At 37.7% G+C, this 5817-nt stretch overlaps 1 pseudogene; it reads left to right on the forward strand.

Moving 5' to 3' along the window:
- LOC103265270 overlaps positions 1-5814 on the forward strand; it is a 6329-nt pseudogene extending 515 nt beyond the window's left edge.
- The last annotated feature ends 3 nt before the right edge of the window (positions 5815-5817 follow it).

The following is a 5817-nucleotide window of genomic DNA, read 5'->3' on the forward strand; positions in this document are numbered from 1 at the left end:
GTTGCTGAAGGGATCCGTGTCGTTTGAGGACGTGACCGTGAGCTCACCCGGGAGGAGTGGCAGCAGATGGGCCCCTGGGAGAGGAGCCTGTACAGGGACGTGACGCTGGAGAACTATGAGCCACCTCGTCGCAGTGGGTGAGCAGACATGCCGTGGGACCCCTTCTGCAGCATGTTTGCTTTTTTTAAAATTACCAAGACACATAGATTCTTTATAGAGATTAAAGGCTTCATAGACTTTGGACTAAAAAGTCTAATGTAATTGAAGCCTCTACAGAAACAAAAACAGTTTTTGTCATTATCTTCCCTTCGAAAACATCAGATGAATATTCCCAGTTAATGCTTTTATAGCTGTGTCTTTTTCCATCCAAGTGCTCATGGATCTGGTCCATTCATACCCTCAATTATTTCATTACAGGGTGTTGCATTACCAAACCCAAGGTTATCCTCAAGTTGGAGCAAGGAGAAGAACCATGGTCCCTAGAAGTCAAATTCCTAAACCGGAAGTACCCAGGTGGGTGAGTGTTGACAGAAGGAGCCTTGGGGCAGTCAGATCTTAGTGGAAGAGCACCTTAAAGAGTTTTTTGGTTTTTTTGGTAATAGCTTTATTGAGATATAATTCACATCTCATACAATTATTCAAAGTGTATAGTTCAATGACTTTTAACGTATTTATAGATACAGTGTGCCCTCTGTATCCATGGGTTCTGCATCCGTTGATTCCAGCAATTATAGATTGAAACTATTTTTAAAAAATTCATCACTACTGAAAATGAACAGACTTTTTTGTCATTATTCCCTAAACAATATAGTATACAACTGTCTACTGTCTCTGTTTTATGAGGCTAGTGTAAGTAATATGGAGATGATTTAAAGATACCAGATGATGTGCATAAGTTATATGTAAATACTGTGCCATTCTATATCAAGGACCTGGGCATCCATAGATTTTGGTATTCAAAGGAGTCCTAGATAGAACCCTACAAGGGACGAATCTATGTACAAACGTCATCACCTCAAAAAGAAATCTGTACCCTTTAGTTGTCACTCTTCTATACCCCTGACTCCTCCAGCTCTGAGTAGACTTTAATCTACTTTTGTCTCTGCAGATCTGCCTATTCTGGACATTTTGTATAAATGGAATCATAGAGTATGTGGCCATTTCTGATTGGCCTCTTTTGCTTAACTTAATGTTTAGAAGGTTCGTGTTACAGCATATATCAGTGTTTCATCCTTTTTATGGCCAGATACTAGTTCATTGTTTGAATATACTGCCTGTGTTTCCATTCACCAGTCAGTAGATACTTGGGCTACCACCTTTTCGCTATTATGGATCATGCCGGTACAAACATTCATTTACAAGTTTTTGCATGGACATACGTTTTTATGCCTAGGCTTGAAATTCTGGGTCATGTGATACCTCTGTGTTTATCTGATTAAGGAACTGCCAGGCTGTTTTTCTAAATGGCATCACCATTTTCCATTCCTAACAACAGCCCATAGGGATTCTGATTTTTCCATATTCTTACCAACATCTGTTTGATTCCAGCCATCCTGGTGGATGTGAAGTGGCATTTCCTTGTGGTTTTGATTTGTTTTTATTAGGCAGCTAGGGCTGCCATAATAAAATACCACAGACTGAGTGGATTAAACAACAGAAATTCTCTCAGTTCTGGAGGCTGAAAGTCCAAGATCAGGATGCCAGTAAGTTGGTTTCTGGTGAGGCCTCTCTCTCCTGGCTTGCAGAAAGCCACCTTTCTTGCTGTGTTCTCACATGACCTTTCCTCTGTGCATAGCATCTGGGGACAAGGGAGAGAGCAACCTGGTGTTTTTTCCCTTTCTTGTAAGGACATCAGTGCTACCCGATTAAGGCTTCATCCTTATGGCCCCATTTTAACCTGGATTACCTCCTAAAGGCCTTGTCTCCAAATACAGTGTTACTGGAGGTTAGTTCTTCAACATATGAATTTGAGGATGGGACACAGTCCATAACAGTTTCTTTGTCACTGATGATGTCAAACATCTTTTCATATGCATCTTAGCCTTTGTCTATACTAATAAATGATTCCACACATTTTTAAAAGTTATAGTTTTCAATATAATTCCTAGAAGAAAAAGTAAAATCATCTTAATTATTAGAAGTGATGTACATTTATTGAAAGTTTTTGTTGTGAAGCTATATAAACAAATGGCATTACATAAAGATTGACATAATTTAGATCAAACTTATCTCCCAGTCACTATATGTAAATGATTAGAGCATATTGACTGGCTAAATAAGCTGTCTCTAAATACAAAGCTTAGAAAAATTGTTATGAAAGAATGGTAAAGTTCTTAAAAGTGAAATAATTTAGATCTCATGTTCTGTTATTCCGGTTTGAATTCAGATAATAAGTACATTAAAGTCTAGCCTGAGAGCACAGGTAAAAGAAAACATTTAAGAATTTGAATTACTGAACCAAATAATATGATATCAGTGTTCTAAAACAAAGGAATAGAGTTCTAAGGTCCAAAAAACTCCTTTGGTTACAGTCCATATTCTCTTACCGCTTCTTTCTAGGGTGTTCAAATACAGTTATTTGCTTTTCTGGTTAAGAAAAAAGAGAGATCAAAATACCCTCACAAGAAGATACCACAGCTAGCTAGCTTACTTTCCAGCATGTGAGGCTATTAGAAAAATAGTCTATAACCCCAAGAGGTCACTCACAAGAATGCAACTGTGTTGGACCCTATTGTGAGACTTCCAGCCTCTAGAACTAGAAAAAATAAATATTTGTTATTTCAGCCAGCTTAATTTGTTATAGCCGCCCATGTTGTTTTATTATCTGTTGAATGTCTGTTGTGTCAGTAATTTCCCCTCTTGCATTTCTGATATTGATAATTTGTGACTTGTTTTTTTTTCCTGCTTATCATTGGAAAAAAATCTTTTTAAATAACTAAGCTTTGGTTTGATTTTCTGTGCTGTTTGCTGTTTTTCAGTTTTATTGTCTAATCTTTACTGTTTTCTTCCTTTACTTTCTTTAGATTTAATTGTCTTTCTTTGTCTACTTTCTTAAAGTTGGAACTGAAGTATCCAGAGATCTTTCTTTTCAAATATAAAAATTTTAAACCACATATTTATGTCTGAGCACTGCTTTAGTTGCATTCACAAATTTCTGTATTTTTGTGTTGTTTTCATACACTTCAAAATATCTTATTTGAATCTTCTTCTTTCACCCATGAGTAAATTAGAAGAATATCATTTATAAATATTTTGTATTTCTCCAAGTAAAAAAGTGTTTATTAATTTCTAGTATGATTTCTCTGTAGATTAAGAACATCTTTTGTATGATTTCTGTTCTTCTGTATTTGTGAAGATTTGTCTAACAGCCAAGAATGCATTCGATTTTGATGAATGTTCCATGTGCATTTGAGAAAATGTGAGTTTAGCTGTTGTTGAAAGCACTGTGTCCTTGAGTTTGAAGGTGTGGTTATCACAAGTGCTGCTTTATCTCTTCTCCCTATAGTTGGGCCTGCCATGTTTCTGTGCTGCTTTTCTTCCTCCAGCTGCCATGGGTGCCTGCTAGTGCCCCAAAAGAGCAGATTTGTTGATCTTGCCTTGCAGATGAATATACTTCTTCCATAAATTAGATAAGAATATGGTTCTTTTTTTTTTTTCTGAGTTGGAGTCTCAGTCAGTCGCCCAGGTCACCCCAGTGTTGACCTACGAGACTCCGGCAATCCTACCACCTCAGGCTTCCAAGTAGCCGAAACTTCAGGTGCTACCACTCCCAACTAATTTTTTATTTATTGTAGAACAAAGTCTCACTAAGTTTCCCGGACTGGTCTCAAACCTGCGGGCTCAGGCAATCCACTTGCCTTGGCCTCCCAAAGTGCTGGGATTACAGGCTAAGCCCCCGAGCCTGACTGATAAGAATTTATTTCTAGGCAGAATCTTGGCAGCAGCTCCTGTTACATCTTCCAGCATATCCCCAAAATGAAACTTTCTCAGGATCCTTTATGGTCTTTCCTATGAGTTCCCCATTTGGCTCATGGAGGGAAATTTTACAAGAGCACACAGATCGCCTATATCCGTTGCAGTGGAAGGTTAGCTTCTTGCTCAGCCTTCATGGAATCACAGAAGTGTTCCATTTATTTTTGGCATGAGTATGTGGATGCTGTCAAACAGGTGTTTGGTTCTGTTAAAAAAACTTTTGACTAGAAGAAACAGATTTTTTTTTCTTGGAGCTCTTTTTGTTGCTGATTGTAGGTTTCTTCAGCACTCTGTCTAGGATACATGGGAAGCAGAAAGCAACACTTGGAATTCTCTGCTGTGTCATTTCTTAAGTCCTGAGGTTCACATTTTTTTTTTTTTTCTTTTTTTTTTTTGAGTTGGAGTCTCACTCTGTCACCCAGACTGGAGTGCAGTGGCCGCTCCCGGCCACTGCAGCCTCGACCTGCTGGGCTCTGGCGATCCTTCCACCTCAGCCTTCCAAGTAGCCGGAATTACAGGCATGCGCTACCACGACCGGCTGACTTTTTGATTTATTGTAGAGATGAGGTCTCGCTGCCCAGGTGGGTCTCGAACCCGTGAGCTCAGGCAATCCACTCACCTCAGCCTCCCAAAGGTACGGGATCACAGGCTGAGCCACTGAGCCTGACTCATTTTTTCTATTTTGTAGAGTCTGTGTATGTTTGTTCATCTTTTTTTTTTTTCTTGCAAGAATTTTTAATTGTAAGAAGAAAGATTTGGAGGAAAGGGCCTACTCCATCTTGGATGAAAATAATACCTATTTCTTTAAACATTATGGATGAGTAACAAGAAAGAGTGTCTGGGTGCATTTTTTGTCTTTGGAAATATGACCAGAAATAATAGAATAAAATACATAACAAAACATGGGTACAAGTTCCTCCCCATGAAAAGTGTAAGATTTATAATATGTTTTCAATTTTCTTCATTTTAGGATATTATAAAATTGATGACAACATAAAAGAGATCCAGGAAAAACAAAAGATGCCTCTGTGCCAAGTAATATTTATTGATGACAATGATAACACATTGAGTAAAGAAGAACAGAACGTTTTAGAAAGACCATTAAATCTGGGCATAGCTCCAGAGTTTTCAGGAAAAATACCCTGTAAATGTGACCTGTGTAGGAGAAATTTGCCAGTTGCTTCTGAGTTAATTATAAATGAAAGAAACTATTCAAGAAAGAAGGTTGATTACATGAATGTGTCTGAGAAATTGCAGCTTGATTTCAAGCATGAGAAAGCTCATCCTGGAGAGAAATCTTATGACTATAATAAAAATGTGAAAGCTCACATTTATAAGAAAGATCAGTATCAGAAATTTCAGACTTTGGGGCAGTCTTTTGACTATAATGAATTTGGAAAAGTTTTATATGATAAGACTCTATATTTTAGGCCAGATACTTTTACAACAAGAGAGAAGTCCTGTAAGGATGATGAATTTAGGATAAACTGTAATAAAACCTTTTTATTTAACTACATGAGAACTGACATAAGGGAAAAATGTTCTGATCTTAATGAATGTGGGAAATCCTGTGACACAGCCACCATTGTGGAGTACAGTAAAGATCACATGACTGTGACACACCATAAATTTAATGAAAGTGGGATTGATTTCAGTGAGAAGTCACCCCTCATTCAGTCTCAGAGAACTGTTGTAGAACAGAGTGCATTTGAAAGCAATAAATCTGAAAACAACTTTAGCCAGAGCTCAGCTCATATAGTACGTCAGAAAACACAAACTGGAAGAGATAAATTCTGTGAATATAATGGATGCACAGATACCTTCTACCGGAAATTAGACCTTACA

This window comes from Carlito syrichta, unplaced genomic scaffold, assembly GCF_000164805.1.
Source record: "Carlito syrichta isolate Samal-C Ts95f unplaced genomic scaffold, Tarsius_syrichta-2.0.1 Scaffold306238, whole genome shotgun sequence".
In the NCBI taxonomy this organism is placed as follows: Eukaryota; Metazoa; Chordata; class Mammalia; order Primates; family Tarsiidae; genus Carlito; species Carlito syrichta.